The sequence below is a fragment of the Delphinus delphis genome, chromosome 2 (assembly GCF_949987515.2).
Source record: "Delphinus delphis chromosome 2, mDelDel1.2, whole genome shotgun sequence".
Lineage (NCBI taxonomy): Eukaryota > Metazoa > Chordata > Mammalia > Artiodactyla > Delphinidae > Delphinus > Delphinus delphis.
Window position 1 is genome coordinate 175,613,984 of NC_082684.1, and position 23,076 is coordinate 175,637,059.

General features: G+C 38.7%; 1 protein-coding gene across 5 annotated transcripts in view; it reads left to right on the plus strand.

The window, feature by feature from the left end:
* The window catches only part of ZNF438 (zinc finger protein 438), a 175,545-nt gene that overhangs the window by 23,955 nt on the left and 128,514 nt on the right, over positions 1-23,076 (plus strand). For all 5 annotated transcript variants that reach the window (XM_060006351.1, XM_060006349.1, XM_060006350.1 and 2 more), the window contains exon 2: positions 15,807-15,867. The gene's annotated coding sequence lies outside the window, so the exon portion shown is untranslated. The remainder of the gene's footprint in view (positions 1-15,806; positions 15,868-23,076) is intronic.

A 23,076-nucleotide genomic window follows, 5' to 3' on the forward strand; every position in this document is an offset into this window, starting at 1 on the left:
ATTAGAAAATGTGCTTATTCCTGCTTGTGAGAATTTTAATGTTCCATTTAAGTTACTTTGTAAACCAGCAGTATGGAGGAAATTGGATAGGTGAGCCTCCTGCCTGTGAACGAGCTGTAGGGATGAATTCAGAAGTGGAGAAGTCTTCTTTGGAAAACCCCTTGAGTCCTTGGTAATGACCATAGATCAGGTTAAGTATTCCATAGATCAAGTTTAAAAAGCATTGGTGTACCTTCTCTTAGGAAAGTTCATTCATACAAACAAATATGTATTAAACATCTTCAAATGCCAGCCACTCCTCTGATCTCTGGGCTTAAGATAACACATAGAATGTATCCCCAACACGGCAGAGATTATGGGGGAGACTGGCAGAGTGGGTTCCATGAGTGTGATGCATACAGTCGTGGGGAAGTGTGGCAGGGCCACACGACTCAGCATGGGGACAAGGGACAGCTTTCTTGTGGGAGCAGCATTTAAACCGAGACCGGAAGTCCGAGAGGAGGTGACCACGAAGAGGACGGGAAGGGCTTGACAGTGACGACTTGGAGGGGAGAAGGCTCTGCAGGTCGAAGGAGGGTGGTATGGCTGGACCACAGAGTGTGGGGAGGGAGAGTTGTGAGGGATGAGGCTGGAGAAGGGAACAGAGTCCATGATGAGGCCCTTTCCCCCCGGGACCTGGTGGAGGGTGGAGGGAGAAAACGATGTATTTTCCAAAGGAAAAAGTATTATTCTGCCTGGGGGTAGTTCAAACAATAGTCCTATGCATGTGGTTTCATAAGGCTTTTATGGACTGGCCTAGTAATGGAATGACTCATAGTAACATTGTTTCTGTAGGAAAATGTTTTGAGCTTCAAAAACTTACAATTTAACTTCCAAAAAAATTTTTTTCACCATTTCGGGACTGCTTGGATGGGCATACAACTCTAGTGCTTTTTGTTATTTGTGCTCCAATCATGCTTTCTCTGGTGTTTATCTGTGTGGCTGCAGTGTTGATTTTCCACCCTCTGATAGGAATCAAAGGAATCATTCCACAGACGGAGGAACAGGTTTAGAAAATATGTGGAAATAAAAATAGAAATCCTTTTACAAGTTGTTTTGTTTTCAGAGTGTTTGTTCTTTAAAGTTAAGGATTACTCCATAAACTATATTGTGGTGCCGTGTTGTGTACTATGAAAGTATGGAAAATGAAACTGACATGGAAATTGTAAACGGAAAGTAAGAGAGAGTGGCAGGGTTTCACTACTGAAGTCAAATGGAATGCTGAAGGTAAACTACACGGATAAAATACCTGTCTTTCAAAAAGACTTTAATAACCATGAGCTTAGCTTACTTAGCCCCATCATAATTATCATCATCATTATCTTCATTACAACTATTGTTATCATTAGAAATACTAGATTTTTTTTTTTAAGCAGAAAAGAACTGTTAAGGCCAGTCCCTTTATAAAATAGAACTGCATGAGCTTCATTTTGTTTAATAAGTGGAACTTTAGGCTGAAACTCCTTCAAATTCCCAGGTCTCCAGTAGGCCAAGTTAATTTCATCCACACCCATCTCGTGAAAATCTTTCTTTCTGTATTAGTTAGAATGCTTTCAGCTGACAAATAACTGAAGCCTCAACTGTGAACAACTTAAATAGTAAGTAAATTTAATGATCTCATGTAACTAGAAATCTGGAAGAAAGATGGTTTTATAGTTGGTTCACGTAGCAGCTGACTGCTGTCATTAGGCTCTTGGGATCTTTCTGTCTTTCTGTTCTGCTGTCATGCTGAGTGAGCTTTTGTCCTCAAGCTTGTCCCTTCCTGGTCTCAAGATGGCAGGCGGCTTTAGCTCCAAGATCGACATCCTCATATCAAAGCACCCAGGACTGTAAGAAGAGGTGTCTCTCGTCTTGGTTCGGGCTGCTATAACAAAATGCTGTATACTGGGTGGCTTCAGCAACAGACATTTTATTTCTCACAGTTCTGGAGTCTGGGAAGTCCAAGATCAAGGTGCCTGAAGATTTGATTTTTCACGAGCTTGCAGACAACTATCTTTTTCCTGTTTCCTCGCACGGCAGGGAGAGAGAGCTCTAGGCTCCTATATTATAAGGACACTAAACCCATTTTGGGGCTCCATGCTTCTAACCTAATCTAACCCTAATAGCCTCCAAAGACCTCACCTCCAGATACCATCACATTGGGGATTAAGGCTTTAACATAGGGTTTTTGGGGGGCACAAATATTCAAGCCATAGCATCTTTCTTATGTCTTTTTTCAGAGAGAAAAAGAAGCCTCCCAGAAGACTTGACTTCACTAGCCAAATTTACACGATATATCCCATTTCTAAACCAGTCAGTGGCAAGGGATATAGAAGTCCAGTGATTGGCTTTGGCTACTCAAGATTCATGGCCCTCCAGCCTCCTCTCAGAGAAGAACGAACTTAGGATTCTGGTATCCAGGACGGAGAGTGGACTGGTGAGGCCAGCCACTCGTGTCCACCACCCCTTCCAAGGCCAGCTCCTCTGCCTGGGCTCTGAATCCTTTTTTGCACTTGGAGGACTTTATTCTGTTCATCATTTTTTCTCATCTTTATTTTTAGTCTGTCTCCTCTTTCTCTTCAAGCTTATTGAAAGAAGGGTCTGTGCGTGCTGTCTCCATTTCTTTTCCTCCAGTTTATTCCATAGATCTCCTGTAACCTGGATTCTGCTGCCCCTAATAGGAAACCTCCCCTTCTGTCATCCGCGCCCACCCAATTGCCTGGGCCGTTGCCAGTATTACCGCTAGTGTTTGGCAAGACCGGTGCTTCTCCAGGTTTAGCGTGTGCACCAGAATCGTTTGGAGGGTGACTAAAATACAGGCCCTTGGGTTCCATCCCCAGAGCTTCTAAATCAGTAAGTCTGAGCTAGGGCTTGTAGAGCTGAGCTGACTTAACCTCTCTGCGGACACTTGATATTGTTGATTTTACTACCACTTTTCTGAGTTTCAGAACTCAAAATTACTCTCAAACCTGCACTTGTTCCTTTTGTATTTTTTTTTTTAATTGATGAATGGCAGTGTCCTTTTTCTCACGTAAGAAACCTGGAACTCACCGTGATTCTTTATTCTTCCTTACCCCCATCTACAGTCGATTTATGTTGCATACTCTGAATATCCCTCCAGTGCATCATTTCATCTCCATCCTTATTGTCTCTGCTGTAGTGTGAGCCCTATCTTCTCACCCATATTGCTGTAATGCTCTTTAAAAGTGCTTGTCCTGTCTCCAATCAGACTTTCTCTTATTTATACTTCATACTGTTGCAGAGTGATTTTTTTTTTTAATGCAGGTTTAATCACATTATTCCTGAGCTCAAAATTCTTTGGCCTCCTACACCTTCCAGATAAAATCCAGACTCCCTCCCACGCAAGCAGAGGGCTTCAGACCTGGGTCTCTGCCTGCCTGGCTAGCGTTTGCTTCTCTCACTTCTCTACTTTTCCTGGGCGTTAGTACCTGAACCTGCCATGATTCTGATTATCTTGAGCTTCTGAGCCTTTGCATGTTTTCTCTTTGCCTGAAACACTTCTCTTTCTCCCTTCACTGCTTGTCTTCCAGGACTTAGCTCAGGGATGCCTCTACTATCACCCTGCTTCCCTGGTCCCTTTTCTGTCCCTGGGAGTTAGATGCTCCTTTTCTGTACAGCCATGGACGTATGTAAGTTGTACTCATTTAGCTCTTAAGCACACTGCTCGATTCTGGAGGTTTATTTGGTGCTTATCCTCCTCTAGACTATAATTTCTTTCAGGACAAAGACTGTACTTTCCATCTGTTTCTTAATATAGTTCCTAACATAATTAGTCATTGTTTGTTGAGTGATTGAATGTTAAGGACCATTTTTAGTGATAGAAACTAGTCATAAAACCCAATCTGGAGGGCTTCCCTGGTGGTGCAGTGGTTGAGAGTCCGCCTGCCGATGCAGGGGACACAGGTTCGTGCCCCGGTCCAGGAGGATCCCACATGCCGCGAAGCGGCTGGGCCCGTGAGCCATAGCCGCTGAGCCTGCGTGTCCAGAGCCTGTGCTCCGCAACGGGAGAGGCCACAACAGTGAGAGGCCCGCGTACCGCAAAAAAAAAAAAAACACAAAAAACCCAATCTGGAGAACTGAGGGCCCAATCTGGAGAACTGAGGGCCCAATCTGGGGAACAAATGGGAGGGTGACAAAAACACTATAGGCTTTACATCTAGTTGGATTTGTTCAAGATTCTGGAGGAATTGGTATTTCTTAGAGACTGTGACAGGGCAGGGATGGGAGTTGGTGATGTATTGTAGAAATCACTTCAGTGATATTCAGACTAGGTGGCCATTGTCATTTCCTTGATAATTTGGATGAAATTTGGAGATATGACTGTGAAATTTGGAGATATGAACATCCGATTCCAATGTTATAGCATATATAACGTATACCATATATACCTATGTCTATATCTATATTTATATCTATATGTAGATATAGACATATTTGTTCATTTGGTTGTTCTTTGAGAAGTTTATGCAAACTTAAAAACAAATTACGGTTGTCGCAAAGCTGCCATCTTTGCGATATGTAAATTTTATTTAAAAATTTTAAAGGTTAGCTTATTCATCCATTGTTCTTGAAAAACACACATCTGCCAAACATTTGATAGCAGTTGTATGTTCCAAGCCTGCACTGGCCATGTGCTAAATAACCACCAGCCACGTGTGGCTATTTACATTTGAATTTAAATTTGTTAGAATTAAAATCAGTTAAAAATTCAGTTCCTCAGTCGTGCTGGCCACATTTCAAGTGCTCAGTAACTGTATGGGACAGTGCAAATATAGGATATTTCCTTATTATATTGACAATAATTTAGTCAGATGATGAGCATATAACCTCAAATTCCTGTTTTTAAAAAAATCCAAAAATGTTCCTTAAAAAGTGTTTTTATTATAAAATAAAACAAAGGAATGAAAATCACCCAAATCAGATATATGATTTAATGAACTATTACAATGCCAGTAGCACCCAGGTCAAGAATTAGACCTTCATGAGTCACCCTTGAAATTCTTCCTTGTGTCCTGTGTCAGTCACAGCCCTCTCTTCTCTCCTAAGTAAGCATCATCCCAAATCTTCGTAGTAATCACTTGCATTTTTCTTTTTATAATTTATGGATCCAGTTTGTTTCCTTCAACACTATCGTTTGGTTTTAACCAAAGTAAAAACATTTTTATTCAGATACAATTTCCATGCTGTAAAATTAATCCATTTAAAGTATACAATTCCGTGGTTTTTGTGTCTTCTCAGAATTGTACAACCATCACCACAGTCTAGGCTTTAGAACATTTTTGTCACACCAGGAAAAAACATGTGCCCCTTAGCAGTCATTCCTCTTCCCCACCCTCCCAGTCACCCCAGCCCTGGCAACCATTAATCTATTTTCTGTCTCTATAGCTTGCTTATTCTGATTTTTCATGTAAATCAAGTCACACAACATGTGGTCTTTTGTGTCTGACTTCTTTCACTTAGTGTAACACTTTTGAGGTTCATCCGTGGCATAGCATATATTAGTATTTTATTCCTTTTTGTTGCTGAAGACTGTCCCATTGTACGGATATGCCACATTTTGTTTGTCCATTGATCAGCCGATGGACGTTTGGGTTGTTTGCACTTATTGGCTGTTATGAATAATGCTGCTGTGAGCATTTACATACAGGTTTTTGTGTGGATGTATGCTTTCATTTCCCCTGAATATATACTTAGTAGTGGGCATTGCTGGGTCAAGTGGTACTCTATGGTTTAACCTTTTGAGGAACTGCGGAACTGTTAGAAAAACAGGCTACACCATTTTGCATAACCAACAGCAATGTAGAGGGTTCCAGTTTCTCCACATCTTCATCAATATTCGTTATTATCTCTTTTTCATTATATCCATCTTAAAGGGTATAAAGTAGTATCTCATTGAGTATCTAATTGACTGTAAATGTATTATGGTTTTCTTTTTTTAAAAAAATTATTTATTTATTTATTTTTGGCTGTGTTGGGTCTTTGTTGCTGTGTGCGGGCTTTCTCTAGTTGCTGCGAGTGGGGGCTACTCTTTGTTGTGGTGCGCGGGCTTTTCATTGCGGTGGCTTCTCTTGTTGCGGAGCACGGGTTCTAGGCGCTAGGGCTCAGTAGTTGTAGCACGTGGGCTCTTGAGCGCAGGCTCAGTTGTTGTGGCACATGGGCTTAGTTGCTGCACGGCATGTGGGATCTTCCCAGACCAGGGCTTGAACCTGTGTCCCCTGCATTGGCAGGTGGATTCTTAACGACTGCGCCACCAGGGAAGTCCCTGTATTATGGTTTTCATCTGCATTTCCCCAGTGGCAAATGACGTTGAGCATCTTCTTAATGTGTTTATTAGCCATTTGTAAATGTTCTTTGGAGAAACATCTATTCAAATCCTTTGCTCATTTAAAAATTTTAAATTATAGTTATAAAATAATGATAATTTTGATTATATAATTGTTTACCTTTTTATTAAAGGCTTACAGAAGTTCTTTATAACTGATACCAGTCCCTTTTCAGATACATGATTTACAATTATTTACTCCCATTCTGCGTTTTTTCCCCCGCTTTCTTTATATTATCATTTGCAGTACAAAATATTTTAATTTAGATGGATCCAAATTTATCTATTTTATCTTTTGTCACTTGTACTTTTGGTATCATATTTAACTAAACCATTGCCTAATTCAGGACCATAAAGATTTACTGCTCTGCTTTCTTCTAAGAGTTTTATAGTTTTAGCACTTACATTGAAGTCTCTGATCCATTTTTAGTTAATTTTTATGTAAGAAAAGGTCCAACTTTATTTTTTTTGCATTTGGACATTCATTTGTCCCTGCACCATTTGTTGAAAAGACTGTACTTTGTCAATTAAATTGTTTTGGATGGCACTCTGTCAAAATTGATTATAAATGTAAGAGTTTATTTCTGAACTCTTAATTCACTTCCATTGTTTTACATGTTTGTCTTTGTATCAGTACCATAATGTGTTGATCACTGCAACCATATAGTAAGTTTTGAAATTGGGATACGTGAATCTTCCAACTCTGTTCTCCTTTTTAAAGATTGTTTGGCTATTCTGGGTTCCTTGCATATCCGAATGAGTTTTAGGATGTTTTTAAATTTCTGCAGCTTGGATCATTATAGTAATTGTGCTGAATATGTAGACCAATAAGGGGAGTATTGATATCCTAACAATATTAAGTCTTAACAACCCATGAATGTAGCATGTTTTGTCTTTAATTTTTTCCAACGTTTTATAGTTTCCAGTGAGTGAGTCCTGTACTAGTTTTGTTAAATATTGAATATATTCCTGAGTATTTTATTCTTTTTGATGTGATTGTAAATGCAGCTCTTTTCTTAATTTCATTCTTTTATGTTTGGGTTGGTCATTGCTGTTGTATAGAAATAGAATGAATTTGTATGTTAATCTTATATCCTGCAACCTTGTTGAACCTGGTTATTTGTGTTTAATAGTTTGTTTTTTTTTTAGTTGGTTCCTTAGGATTTGCTATAAATTCATATCATCTATGAAGAGATAGTCATACTTATTCCTTTCTGGATGCTGATTTTGTTTGCTTGGTTTTTTTTCTTACCTGATTACAATGGTTAGTTACACCTGCAGTGAAATGTTGAGTAGAAATGGTAAGAAATAGAACATTGTATTCTTTTTTTTTTTTTTTTTTTTTTGCGGTAAGCGGGCCTCTCACTGCTGTGGCCTCTCCCGTTGCGGAGCACAGGCTCCGGACGCGCAGGCTCAGCGGCCATGGCTCATGGGCCCAGCCTCTCCGCAGCATGTGGGATCCTCCCGGACCGGGGCAGAAACCCATGTTCCCTGCATCGGCAAGCGGACTCTGAACCACTGCGCCACCAGGGAAGCCCGAACATTGTATTCTTGTTCCTAATTTTAGGAGTGATCCATTCAGTCTTTCACTATTAAGTATAATATTAGCTGTGATTTTTTTTTGTGTGGATGCCCTTTGTCTGGTTTAGGAAGTTCCTTTCTATTCCTGGTTTGTTGAATGAGTTTTATGACAAGACTGTTGGATTTTGGAAAATGCCTTTTCTCAATTGATATGATCATGTGCCTTTTATTTTTTCTTTTATTAATTTGGTTTGCTAATATTTTGTGGAAGATTTTTGCATCAATAGCTATAAAGAATATTGGTCTGTAGATATCTCGTGATGTCTTTGTCTAGCTTTGGTATCAGAGTATTACTGGCCCCTGGCCCCATAGAAGTATTATCTCCTTTTTTTTTTTTTCTTTCTTTCTTTTTTTGGGAAGAGTTTGTCAAAGATTGGTATTAATTCTCATTTAAATGTTTGGTCGAATTTACCAGTGAAGTCCTTTGAGTCTGCACTTATATCTGTTGGAAGTGTTTTTAATCACCAATTCAATCTCTTGCTATAAGCCTTTTTAGAGATTCCGTTTTTTCTTCAGTTTTAGTAGTTTGTATTTTTCTAGGAATTTGTTCTTTTCCTCCAAGTTACCCACTTTGTTGTTGTACAGTTGTTCATAGTATTCCTTTATAATACTTTTTATTTCTGTATAATCAATAGCAATGTCCTTTTATTCATTTGTAATTTTTGTGTTCCCTCATTTTTTCCTTGGTCACTATAACTAAAGGGTTGTCAGTTTCGGGGATCTTTTCAAAGAAACCATTTTTGTTTTCATTGATTGTCTTTTGTGTTTTTCTGTTCTTTATTTCGTTTGTTTGCATTTTAATCTTTACTGTTTCTTGCTGCTTGCTTAGGTTTAGATTGCTCTTTTTTCTTGGTTCTTAAGATGGAAGTTCAGGTTATTGATTTAAGATCTTTCTTCTTTTATATAGGCATTTACAGCTATAAATTTTCCTCTAAGCACTGCTTTCTTTAGCTACATCCCATAGGTTTTGGTATGTTATATTTTAGTTTTCATTCATCTCAAGGTATTTTCTAATTTCCTTTACGATTTCTTCTTTGTTTCATTGGCTACTTACCAGTGTATTGTTTTATTTCCATGTATTTGTGAATTTCCAAAATTTCCTTCTGTTACTGATTTCTGATTGCATTCCATTGTGGAATGGATTTTAGTCACATGATTTTAATCACTTTAAATTCTTGAGGGTTGTTTGTGGCCTAGAATATGGTCTCTTTTAGAGAATGTTTCATGTGCACTTGAGAAGACGGCCTTGTGTTGTTGGGTGGAGTGTTGTATAGATGTCTGGCAGGTCTAGTTGGCTTACACTTTTATTCCAATCTTCTATTTCCCTGTTGTTTTTTTCCTGGTTTTTCCATCTAGTGTTGAAAGGGGATAAGAAGTCTATTATCATTTTTGAATTGTTTATTTATTCTTTCAGTTCTTCTTCCTCCCTTGTTCTTGTAGCTTTACCGCCCATTTTGGCTGCTTTTCTTACAGTTGCTGTTTCATCGTGTGTCACTTTCTATCCTTTTACTTTCAACCTATTTGTATCATTGAACCTACCGTCTCCTGTAGACAGTATATAGTATATAGTTGGGTTTTTAAAAATACCCTCTGATAATCTCCGCCTTTTGATTGGATTGTTTAGTCTATTCACATTTAATATTATTGATATGGTTGGATTTACACCTGCCACTTTGCTTTTTGTTTTCCATAGGTCTTATGCCTTCTTTTGTTCTTTTTTTTTTTTACTGTCCTCTTTTGAAATAAGTGAATCTCTTCCAGTGTGGTATCTTAACTCCTTTAATAATTTTTAAATTATACATTTTGAATTAGTTTCTTAGTGTTTGCTCTAGGGCTTACAATATAGCTCTTAGCTTAAGAGAATCTACTTCTGATTTTTACCTACTTTCAGCAAAATTAAGAAACTCCTCTCCTGTATAGCTCTATTTCTCTCCTTTTTTTTTTGCTACTACTGTTATCTATATTACGTCTATATATTGTAGAAACCCAACAATATATTATTATAGTTTTTCTTTTATGTAAGTCTTTTAAAGAAGCTGAGAGAAGAAAGGAGAGCAGGTGCATATTTATGGAGTTAGTTATATTAACTTTTCTACTTTTCACCCACCTCATATATTCTGTGGGTCTCAGTTACCATCTGGTGTTATTTCCCTACTCCAGCACAAGGCAGGTTTGCTCTCATCTGCTTCCTCTGTGTTACTATCATCAAATATATAAAATTTTACATGTTGTTATTCGCCCAACAGTACACTTGTATGCATACTGTTTCATTGAATTGCTCTGTAAATCAGTTAAGAGAAGGGGGAGAAATATGCAATGGTAGTCTCTTTTGTAATTATGTACATAATTCTTGGCAGTCTGTTTTTTGTGTGCATTCAAACTACTGTTTGGTGTCATTTGCTTTCAACCTGAAGAACTCTTTTCAGTATTTCTTATAAAGCAGATCTCCTAGCAACAAATTCTCTCAGTTTTTGTTTTTCTGGGAATGTCTTGGTTCCACCTTCGTGGTTGAAAGATAGTTTTGCTGGATGTAAGATTCTTAATTCACAGTTTTTTATCTTCAGCATTTTGAATATTCAGTCCTACTACCTCCTAGTTTCCTCTGCTTCTGATGAGAAGTCAGCTGTCAGTCTTATTGGGGTTCCTTGTATGTGAAGAGTCATTTTTCTCTTGCTGATTTCAAGATTTTTTTCTTTGCTTCTCAACATTTTGATTATATTTTGTCTGGGTGTGGATCTCTTTATATTTATCTGGTTTGGAGTTTGTTGAACTTCTTAGATGTGTAGATTACTAATGTTTTTCATCAAATTTGGGGAGATTTCAGCCATTATTTAAATCTTTGTTCTGTGCCTTTCTCTTTTTCTGTGGTGCTCTGTTCATGTTTCTTCATTCTTCTTTTCTCCCCATTCTTCAAATTGTATATAATCTCTATCAATATATCTTCAAGCACTCTGATTCTTTCTTCTTCCAGTTCATGTCGACTCTTGGGCGCCTATAGTGAATTTTCCATTTCAGTTATTGTACTTTTTCAGTTATTGTACAATTCCAAAATTTCTATTTGCTGCTTTTTTTCTGTAATTTCCTTATCTTTATTGATATTCTCTATTTGCTGAAACATTGTCATTATACTTTTCTCTAATTCTTTATCCATGGTTTCCTTTAGTTCTGTGAACTTATTTGGAATAGCTGATTTGAAGTCTGTCTCTGTTAAGTCTAACATCTGGGCCCCTTTAGAATCAGTTTGTGTTGCCTGCCTTTTTTTCCTGAAAATGGGTTTGCTGCTTCTTTGCACATTTTGCAATATTTGTTGAAAACCGGGCATTTTAAATAACATGTAGCAACTCTGTGTAGTGATCACCTTGGGAATGGGGGTTAATACTGTTTGCTTGGTTATTTATATATATTTTTAGTGACTTGGATGAACTGACTGTGTGAAAGCTGTTACCTCCAGTGGACAACATTGGATGTCTCTACTCAAATTTATTTTCTTGTTTTTTCTTTTATCTTTACTACCCAAGGGTTACCCCTTGGTCAGATAAGCCACTCATTGGTTAAAGGCTGTGCTTATACCCTCCTAGCCAGTTAGAATTTTACTCTTTACCATTAGACGTGCATGTGGCTTGAAGAGTGCTATCGCAGTTGAAAGAGTTTAGGTATTACCCAGTCATACAGTTCATAAAGGAAAGGCAGGATAAATTCTTGAGCTTTTTCTTTGATTTAATAGTTTTTAAGAATGATTAATTGGTTCTCTATCATCTCTTGAAGATGACCAATTATTAAAAAAATTTTGAACTCTTAGAATTAAACGTTTGATGGGTTTTAATCCATTTCAGTTATTATCATTAATGAAGCTCAAATTATTCCATCTTTGGCCAGTGGGAGCCTTTTGAGATTGGCTCCTGAGTCCTAGAATTAGCCATTTCTCTAAGAAGCTCTGGTCTCTAAGGGATGCTCAATGATGCTGGATTGGCCTTTGTTTGTAGGCCTTTTCTGTAATCAGAGTTAAGAAATATATGCACATATTTAAGATAAAATAAAATACCTCACAAGGTCATATTGATGCTTCCAATTAAAACTCTAGACTACAGTGTATTTGAATCTTCCTTCTGTATCTCCTTTTCTCTGTGCCAAGAATCCTGGTTTTTCAAAGACACAAGTGATTATAGAATTAGAAAATCCCATAATTATTCATTTATTTTTATCCCGTATTACACATGCAATAGTCTCAGAATGACAACAGTAATACTACTGAAAACCTTAAAAAGCATACTTTTGCTTATACTCTCACCATCCTTACAGCATTTAGGACTGGCAGTGTCTTCTGAGACATTGTTTGTTTAGCAGAATGAAATGTTTGCTTAGCAACATTTTAGAGCACCTTCTCTTTCTCAGACTCCCTGCTACAAAGGAGGAAGAGACACAACCTTGTTCTCTAAAAGCTGGGCTGTTGGGTTACGTGGTGTCATTCCGGTATAGGAAGGCATGGCCCCAAAATCTGGGTTTTTCTTCTTCTTTAAAGGTACTGTTAATGATGTAATTGCATACTTCCTAAAATAAAACGCTTTCATTTTCTGCTCTTGTCAGGGAGCAGCTTCCATTGGGTGGAGATGCTTGATACTTCCTAATCTCTGTTACCTAGTGTATTAGTCAGGTTGTGCAGAGAACTACAGCTAGCAGGGGATATATCTATATATCTATGTATGCTATCACGGCTTTTGTGGATGCACTATAGATAGATGGATGGAAAGACAGAAAAATAGGATATACTAGCTAGCTAGATAGATAGGGAGAGAGAGTTAGTTTTTATGTTAAGGAACTGGCTCACATGATTGTGGGAGCTGGCAAGTGTGAAATTTGTAGAGTAGGCCAGCAGGCACAAATTTTAGGTAAACGTTGATGATGTAGTCTTGAGTCCAAAATTTGCAGGGCAGCCCAGCAGACTGGAAACTCAGGCAGGTTTCTGTGTTGCAGTCTTGAGGCAGAATTGCTTCTTTCTTGGGAAAGTTCAGTCTTTGCTCTTAAGGCCTTCAACTGATTGGTTGAGGCCCACCACATTATGGAGAGTAACCTGCTTTAAAGTCAACTGATTGTAAATGTTAATCACATCCACAGGGACTGTCACAGAGACACATAGACTAGTGTTAGACCAAACAGCTGGGCACCGTAGTCTAGCCAAGTTGACACATAAAATTAACCACCAAGGTTAGGTTAACCATTTAATTTAGTGCCCAAACTGAGATTCCTTTGAGAATAAGAATTACTGAAAAATAATAAAATTGTATAATTTTATTTGTTGACTAACAGATTTATTTTTATTGTATTTTAAAAACAAGTTTATTTCTGAAAAACGTTAACATATTTCCATGTTAATATTTAAAAAAACCCCAAAACATCACAACAAACATCACAACAAAATTATTTCATACTGATTTTTTTCAACTTTAAAAAGACCATAAATAGAATTCTCAGTAGAAGCCCATATACATTATTTAGTTTCTTAGTCATAATTTGTCTGTAGTACTGGGTCTCTGTATGTTTCTGAAAGGAATGTAGTTTTGAAACACAGTTGTATTGTTTTTAATTGTTTCGTAAAATTATAGTCTTCAAAGTTTCATTTTATGATTACTAAACTTGAAACTTGATTCTTTTCAGTAGTTACTAATTGCTGTAAATCATAATCTTTAAATTTGAGAATATAATATCTGTATAGATACTAAGGTACCTGGTAAGTTCAAAGCAAATTCTACTAAATTGAGGTCATTCTAAATTTTGATTTTTTTTTAGTAGTTTAACAGGGAAATATTCCAGCCCATATATTTTCACAGGTACTGTCTTTTTACTCTATTTAGAGTACCTTTATTCAATGACATTTTTACAAGAGAAAGCTTGTCAGATAAGTTGTATTTATTTAGAAGTCTTCTGAACATTTTACCAGATTTTTTTGTTTGTTTTAATTTTTAAAATTTTTATTCATTTATTTTTGGCCACACTGCATGGCATGCGGGATCTTAGTTGCCTGACCAGGGATCGAACCTGCGCCCCCTGCAGTGGAAGCATGGAGTCTTAACCACTGGACTGCCAGGGAAGTCCCCCATTTTACCAAATTTAGATGCTGCTAGATTGTAAGCATTTGGAAGTCCATTTCATCCTGGTACAAAGTATAAACTTATCTAAGTAAAAAAACTGGTTCTCTGTATAAATTAAATCTGAATTAAAGATTTCCAACTGACTGAACAAAATGAAGCCAAGATTTAGAGTGCTCAGCTGAAAAAATTTCAATGCTATTGATGATTTTACTAAGTGAGTCTTAAAAGCCTCCAAGATTTCTAAGATATGTAGCAACAAGAGAAAACAGGTACTGCCATGTTGGAGTAGTATTTTTTTTTTTTTTTTTTGCGGTACGCGGGCCTCTCACTGCTGTGGCCTCTCCCGTTGTGGAGCACAGGCTCCGGACGCGCAGGCCTAGCGGCCATGGCTCACAGGCCTATCCGCTCCGCGGCATGTGGGATCTTCCCGGACCGGGGCACGAACCCGTGTCCCCCGCATCGGCAGGTGGACTCTCAACAACTGCGCCACCAGGGAAGCCCGGAGTAGTATTTTTTTTTATTCAACATTATCTTTGTCACATGAGTGACAGTTTCTTTGTGTGTGTGTGTGTGTGTGTGTGTGTTTAAATATTTGTCAGTTGTGATTGTTAGACTGTCACATCTTTGGTGGATGTAATTGTGGGACGTGTTTGCTTCTACTTTGGTCATATTTTGCCGTTCACATGGTATCTCTTGACACTGATAGAAAGCTGGCATGACTTAAGTGTAAATTTCTTCTGCTAATAGAGCCAACAAAATAACAGCTGCCACTTAATTTTAACTATGTAAACAAGACACTTTGTAATCAGAACTGAGCAAGATTAAAGACTAGTGATTTGATCTAAATGAAAAGTCATGCTTTATAGAATAATATATAAAACACCTTCTTCATCTGCTTTTCTGCAATTGGTATCTTCGAGCTACTCATAGTTGGGGCAGCAGCATTTTGAATATTTTTTCCACCTCCACCGAAGACTGCAGGATTTAGCTGTCCCTCGGCCTCTCCTGTCCAAGTGCACTTCCTTTTTCTGCCCATGGTTTGGGTGCTGACTTTGAGAACGAGGTGTCAGTTATAGCCCATCCAGAGAGAGGTCTTTCACGTTCAGCCACAGGTTAAATTGACAATTGGATTCACTGTGTGTGTATCTCACAGCACTCACCAAGATGCGGGCACAGCCTGGAAGTAAATGTTCTGGCTTATTATAACACTCTCGTTAAAAAAAATCTCTAGAAAGTGGAGAATCCAGGACAAATAATAAATTGCGGGGGTGGGGACACTGTGACAATGGACCTAAGTTGAGACTGTCTCAGTCAAACTGACACACATGGTCGCTTTACCAGACACGTGTCTTTTCAAAAATCTCCTAACCCCAAATTCCTGATTACTGTTTTCCCCTCACAAAGGCTGTGCCCTCAATGTGATTCACTTGTTTGTGACTACTTAGTAATTTCCACAGCATTACGCACGTGGAAAAGAATGTGAAACATTCTTATTAGTCAGTTTTATTCATTGTAGCACTTCCTTCTTTCTAGAACATTTTCTGTTTATCTTAAAACTTGTATTAAATTTTGCATGCCTTCATTTTTAAACATTTTTAAAGACATGTAATAAATTTATGGTATTGTTCTTCCTTAAATTAGTTCTTTTGTTATCTTAATAAAATATCATACAATAATTTTTAAAATTTGGGAATGAAAGGAATACAGTTGTTAACATATATTTGATAAAAATGGATTATCTGAATATGATTATGATAATACTTTATATTCTATTACAGGATTAAATTAAAAGGATTTACCATACATCTTATGACTCTTTACTGGAGCCTTGGGAGATAGGTAAGTGACAAGCATTTTCTGAAGAGATATTTCTGAAACATTAAATGATTTGATCTCATAGGTTCCTGACAAAGTAGACAATGGAGTATATCTTACTTCAGTGATTTACCTCTTTTTCTCCTCAGTAAAAATGGTAGAAATACCGTGTTTACATGAATGTAATGTAACATTCTCTGGTATCCAATAAATCATATTTTCCAGGGAGTTTTAGGCTTATTTTGTATAATAATTATACAGAGAACATTGTCAATAAGAGAAACAAGTTAGGCATATTTCAAAAGTTAAAGCCCTAAAAAAATCGTTAAATGCAAAGTGGTGTCCTGGATTGTATCTTAGAACTGAAAAAAGACATCAGTGAAAAGCAGGTGAAATCCAAGTAGAGTTTATAGCTTAGTTAATAGTAAATGTACCAATGTCAGCTTCTCAGTATTGACAAATGTACCATGGTAGTGTAAGATGTTAACTTTAGGTGGAATTTGGTGAAAGGAATACAGGAACTCGGTAATATCTTTGCAACTCTTCTGTAAATCTAAAATTATTCCAAAATAAAAATTTTTCTTTAAAGCCAAAAAAAATCGAGATTTATTTGAAAATTATAGTTTAGAAGTAGCTTTTCTGTGTAATACTTTGAAAACTCAAAATAATTAATTACCTTTAGAAAAACCCAGATGCCGTGCATTAGAGATGCAGGGAAATATGTGATGATAGGTTTCACTTTTCAGTTCATGGGAGGCGTGGGATTTCATTTTCTTGACATTGGCCTGGTGTCCATGAACATCTCCTTGAGCTCGGTTACAGACTTGCTCTTTGATTCCTTTAAGGTACTTGTGTGTTCTTTGGTAGTTTAGTACTGCTCTTTCTGTTAACATAAGCAGGCCCTTTCCACGGTTCCCAGTGTACCACTTTTTTCTTTTTCTTTTCTTTTCTTTGATGTACTGTTAGGGGCAAAAAGGCCAGTGATGTGACTCCGTGGTTTGGAGTTGAGACCCTTTTAGGGTGGTTTTGTTCAGTCACATCTACTTGAGCTTCTAGGTCAGGCGCTGGACTCAGCTGACCTCTCGTTAAAGAGCCATTTCTGTAGTTGAGCTGAAATAATTGATTGCTGTCAGATAATTGAAATTGTCAGTTTCCAAAATGAACTCTGGCAGTATAACTCTTTTAAATTTCTATAAATATTAAAAGACTATAAGAAGGGAGCTCCGTAGTTTGCTGAACTATTACATAACTTGTCATTAATAAAAGTAAAATAGCCCTGCCGGCCTTTAAATGGTCTCCTGCTGCTGCTGCCAACTTTAGTGATTTTAGTTAAACTTAAATTTCATGAAGGGAAATAGAAGTAGATTCTACTTAAAGGATACAGGCGTTTAACACAGCAGACCCAGGCCTGGATGACTTCTGCAGGATAGTTGTTAGTCTTGGAGAGTTCTGTTTTGCTTGATGATATTTGTTCAGAATTGGTGTTGTAAATTCTGTTGGCATGAGATTGATATCTTTACTTCTTAGTGATGTAGCATAATTGTGCCAACCTTGGTAGGAAAGTTCAGAAAAAGGGAGGAGCATTTTTTCAGGACAAGTTGAAATTCCATTGATCAAATTATAGTCCACACATAAAATCAAGCAAAAAAGCTTTTTATTCTTCTGTGCTCGAAGAGCCTTGCAAGTGTTGTTTCTGGAGACATGCTTTACCACTCAGCTGGCTGGCTGTTACTTTATGGTCACCTAAAGTATAAATGGGGGTAGCTAATAGGCACTGAGTGCTTTCTATGTACCAGGCACTTTGTTTACAGTGATCTCATTTAATCTTCACAAACACCTATGAGCTAGTTTGGAACTCCCATCATACATGAGGCTGGAGGGTAACAGATGTCTCCAGGGCAGCCCTGAAGGTGTGGGGCAGAAAGAGCCGATTGCCACGGTGTGCAGTACCTACAGTTTAGTACCTGGTATTGCCAGCTTCCAGGGAATCCTGAGTCTGTGGACACACGGTAAACTTCAGATTACAACAACTCTTCTGGGTAAAAGGATGTCTGATCATACCGGGTGACCTAGAGCGGACTCCCCCCGGGGTAATGGGCCTGGAGTGGAGTCTCTGCTGCCCGTCGCAGCCGTGCCCTGGCTCATCCTCTGGTTCCCAAGCACGTCAGTTGTTCTCTGTCACCTGATGAATTGCCGAACAGTCACGCATTGTGTGCTTCATTGATCAGACGCCAGGAACTCTTGGCAGCTCTGGGGAGCGTGATCTCAGCGTGCCTCCTGGTCGGCGCTGGGCAACTGCAAGCTGTTAGTGGGGGTGAGAACTTGGATCCAGAAGCCAGGACCCATGCCAGAGGCCAGGGACGGGGTAACTGAGCAGCGGGCATGTGAAATGGAGCTCTCCAGACTCCGTCAGCTGGCCAGGAGGCAGAAGGAGAGTTGCACGTGACTCTGAAAGGTGGTCTTTGAAGAAGATTATGACGTCTGGCTGTGGGTTTTGTACTTTGTAGATATAAAATACTCCCAGTTGCTTTTTGAGGAATAACGAGGATGTTGCCAACTTACACATCATAGTGCTTGTTACAATGGGCAGAAACCACTCTCTCTGAAGCTTTTCCCCGTCAGTTCTAGCCATGTCTTTCTGTGGCCTAAATCTCCAGTCCTTCTTATACTTGAAAGCAGGATTACGCACGCAGGATTACAAACTCTCCTTCTCGGTCTCCTCTTCTTCGTGGTCTCTGACGGTTGGTGTCCTTCAGGGCTCAGTCCTTGGTTGCCTTCGCTGCTTATTCTCCATGTGATCTCATGCGTCCCTCACTTTAAATACCGTGTGTCCCCCCAGTTTATTTCTTTGCCTTGATCTCTCCGATGAGCTCCAGGCTCCTATCCGTCTGCCTATCCAACGTCTCTATTCAGAAGCCCAGTAAGCATTTCAGACTTATGTATGTGCAGCGGGACGCCTGGTCTCTCTTCCCCAGACATGCCCTCCAGCTTACTCAGTGGTCCACTCGGTTGCTCGGGCCAAAACCTAGAAGTCGTCTTTGACTTTTCTCTTTGCTTCTTAACCCACATCCAGTCTATGGGGGCTTAGATGTCTTCCTTTCAAAATATATGCCTTTGCTGCCATCGCCCCCACTGCTACTCTAGTCTAATTATATAATGTAACTTATAATCACCATTGTGAGTTACCTAGATGACAGTAATAGTCTCCTCGCTGGCCTTCCTTATCTCTAGTCCGTGCTCCATATAGCAGCGAAAGTAGGTTTTGTTTTGTTTTGTTTCGTTTGTTTGAGTTTTAATGTTAAACAGTTCCGGTCCTTCCCCTGTTCACAGCCCTGCAGTGTCTGCCCACTACACTCAGGACAAACTCCTCACCCCGTTCTACCAGGCCCTGCACGTTCTCCCTGCTGCCTTTTCGCCTGCCGTTCTCTGTGTGCTCATGTGGCTCTATAGCCACAGTTGCTTTCTTGCTGTCCCTTAAATTCTCCAAGTCCATTCAGAATTGGCTAAATCTCTCCTACCCCCTACCCTATTCCCTCATCCTGACCATTTCAGCTTTTAACCTGGTGCCAGTGGAGGTAGATTTAGAGAGAAAAGTACATTTCTAAGGCTCTGTAGCACATGTAGTGGGAGAGGTCAGAGGTCACCCTAGAAGTTTTGCAGTCTCGTTGTTCCAAGTTTCTGTAATTTGAATTGCTCTCAAGCGTAAGAGGGCCTGGAGATGTAGAGCTGCAGAAAGACGTTGCTAGAATTGATGGGGAGAAGTTGCAGAGAGAGAGGTTTCTGAGGAGAGAGAACATTCTATAAGCAGTAGAAGGAATAAGTTGGTAACAGTGACATCTGCATATAAATAGACTGGGCTGCTGCAGAGGACAGTGGGTTCTTTGTCACTGACGGTGTCAACTTGAGGCTGATCTACCTCCTGGGGTGTTGCAGAGGAAGATGGGCTAGAGTGGGGGAGGGGAGAGTGTTTTTTCTCGCCAGAGCTGGTCTCCCCAACTCTGAGATTATATCCGTTTTCAGAATCTTCTTTTTTCAGACGACTCCTCCTGTCTCTGTATTGGGAAGCTTTCATCCATAAATTATAAAGGTGAACTTCTAGGTGAAGTTCCCAGCATTTGAGGTGAAAGAAGAGCTCCTATCGAGGTACTCAGGTGGACAAAGTCCTCATCTAAGGCGTTTCCTTGGAGGCATTTTTCTTTCTTTCATTTTTCAATTTAAAATTTATTTAGATTGATATTAGGTCTAAAATAAATAATACACACATACACAAATTCTGTAATAGATTTTGGTTATTAAACAAAAGTGTACTGAGTCTCAGAAGTAAAGAGCATGATATTTGGAAATGGCCTTTGGTCAGAGTTTGCTAGAAATGGAAAGTTCATCCTACTCTGATGCCAGAAGCGCTTTGAGAAGGACTGACTGTGCTTCCCTGTGTCATCGATGGTGATCCAGCCATTCCCTTCTCTTCTCTTGCAAAGACAAAAATAGGATTTAAATAATAGAGAACTTTAAGTTATAAGCGCTTTTAGTTAGACCCCAGAAAGTCTATTAATGCAAATTCCAGTTTCTTATAACCACTGAACTGTGGAACTTGGAATTAGTGATATAGGAAGGAATGATTTTCAGGCACTCTGTGATACTAAAGTACTTTACACTTGATTGCTCTGGTAACTAGCGCCTAAGTAATAGGATGACACATTTAAAGATCGCCCGCAGCCTGACACAGGTGCCTGTAGCGCCAGGGTCCGGTCCAGCCCGCCCTCGTGCATATGCTGGTGCACTATGTGAAATCAGCGTTCTAATGAAGACGCCGTTCTGCCTCTAAGGAAGGCCTGAACTCTGTAACATGTTTCCACCTAGAATCTCTCTGGTTTCTCTGTCTTCTCCAGGCTTCTGACTTTGCTCCCCTCTTTCCCATTAGAGCGATGGGAAAGATTAGATTTGACTCCTTCTTCTTCTCTTTTTTTTTTTAACGGATATTATTATTTTTAAAAAATCTTTATTGGAGTATAATTGCTCTACAATGGTGTGTTAGTTTCTGCTGTATCAAAAAGTGAATCAACTGTACGTACACATATATCCCCATATCTCCTCCCTCTTGCGTCTCCCTCCTACCCTCCCTATCCCACCCTCTAGGTGGTCACAAAGCACCGAGCTGATGTCCCTGTGCTATGTGTCTGCTTCCCACTAGCTATCTGTTTTACATTTGGTAGTGTATATATGTCCATGCCACTCTCTCACTTCGTCCCAGCTTTCCCTTCCCCCTCCCCGTGTCCTCAAGTCCATTCTCTACGTCTTTATTCCTGTTCTGCCCCTAGGTTCTTCAGACCCATTTTTTTTTTTTGATTCCATATATTTGTGTTAACATACAGTATTTGTTTTTCTCTTTCTGACTTACTTCACTCTGTATGACAGACTCTAGGTCCATCCACCTCACTACAAATAACTCAATTTCATTTATTTTTATGGCTGAGTAATATTCCATTGTATATATGTGCCACATCTTCTTTATCCATTCATCCGATGATGGACACTTAGGTTGCTTCCATGTCCTAGCTGTTGTAAATAGAGCTGCAATGAATATTGTGGTACATGACTCTTTTTGAATTATGGTTTTCTCAGGGTATATGCCCAGTAGTGGGATTGCTGGGTCGTATGGTAGTTCTATTTTTATTTTTTTAAGGAACCTCCATACTGTTCACCATAGTGACTTTATCAATTTACATTCCCACCAACAGTGCAAGAGGGTTCCCTTCTCTCCACACCCTCTTCAGCATTTATTGTTTGTAGATCCTTTGTATTTCTGCAGTGTCAGTTGTTACTTCTCCTTTTTCATTTCTAATTCTATTGATTTGAGTCTTCTCCCTTTTTTTCTTGATGAATCTGGCTAATGGTTTATCAATTTTGTTTATCTTCTCAAAGAACCACCTTTTAGTTTTATTGATCTTTGCTATTGTTTCCTTCATTTCTTTTTCATTCATTTCTTTTTTTTATTAACTAAAGTCCATGCTTTATTCAGATTTTCTTATTTATTTTTACATCTTTATTGGAGTATAATTGCTTTACAATGGTGTGTTAGTTTCTGCTTTATAACAAAGTGAATCAGTTATACATATACATATGTTCCCATATCTCTTCTCTCTTGCATCTCCCTCTCTCCCACCCTCCCTATCCCACCCCTCTAGGTGGTCACAAAGCACCGAGTTGATCTCCCTGTGCTATGCGGCTGTTTCCCACTAGCTATCAATTTTATGTTTGGTAGTGTATATATGTCCATGCCACTCTCTCGCTTTGTCACAGCTTACCCTTCCCCCTCCTCATATCCTCAGGTCCATTCTCTAGTAGATCTGTGTCTTTATTCCTGTCTTACCCCTAGGTTCTTCATGACATTTTTTTCTTCTTAGATTCCATATATATGTGTTAGCATACGGTATTTGTCTTTCTCTTTCTGACTTACTTCACTCTGTATGACAGACTCTAGGTCCATCCACCTCACTACAAATAACTCAATTTCATTTCTTTTTATGGCTGAGTAATATTCCATTGTATATATGTGCCACATCTTCTTTATCCATTCATCCAATGATGGACACTTAGGTTGTTTCCATCTCCTGGCTATTTTAAATAGAGCTGTAATGAACATTTTGGTACATGACTATTTCTGAATTATGGTTTTCTCAGGATATATATATACCCACTAGTGGGATTGCTGGGTCATATGGTAGTTCTATTTGTAGTTTTTTAAGGAACCTCCATACTGTTCTCCATAGTGGCTGTACCAATTCACATTCCCACCAGCAGTGCAAGAGTGTTCCCTTTTCTCCACACCCTCTCCAGCATTTATTGTTTCTAGATTTTTTGATGATGGCCATTCTGACTAGTGTGAGATGATATCTCATTGTAGTTTTGATTTGCATTTCTCTAATGATTAATGATGTTGAGCATTCTTTCATGTGTTTGTTGGCAGTCTGTATATCTTCTTTGGAGAAATGTCTATTTAGGTCTTCTGCCCATTTTTGGATTGGGTTGTTTGTTTTCTTGTTATTAAGCTGCATGAGCTGCTTATAAATTTTGGAGATTAATCCTTTGTCAGTTGCTTCATTTGCAAATATTTTCTCCCATTCTGAGGGTTGTCTTTTGGTCTTGTTTATGGTTTCCTTTGCTGTGCAAAAGCTTTGAAGTTTCATTAGGTCCCATTTGTTTATTTTTGTTTTTATTTCCATTACTCTAGGA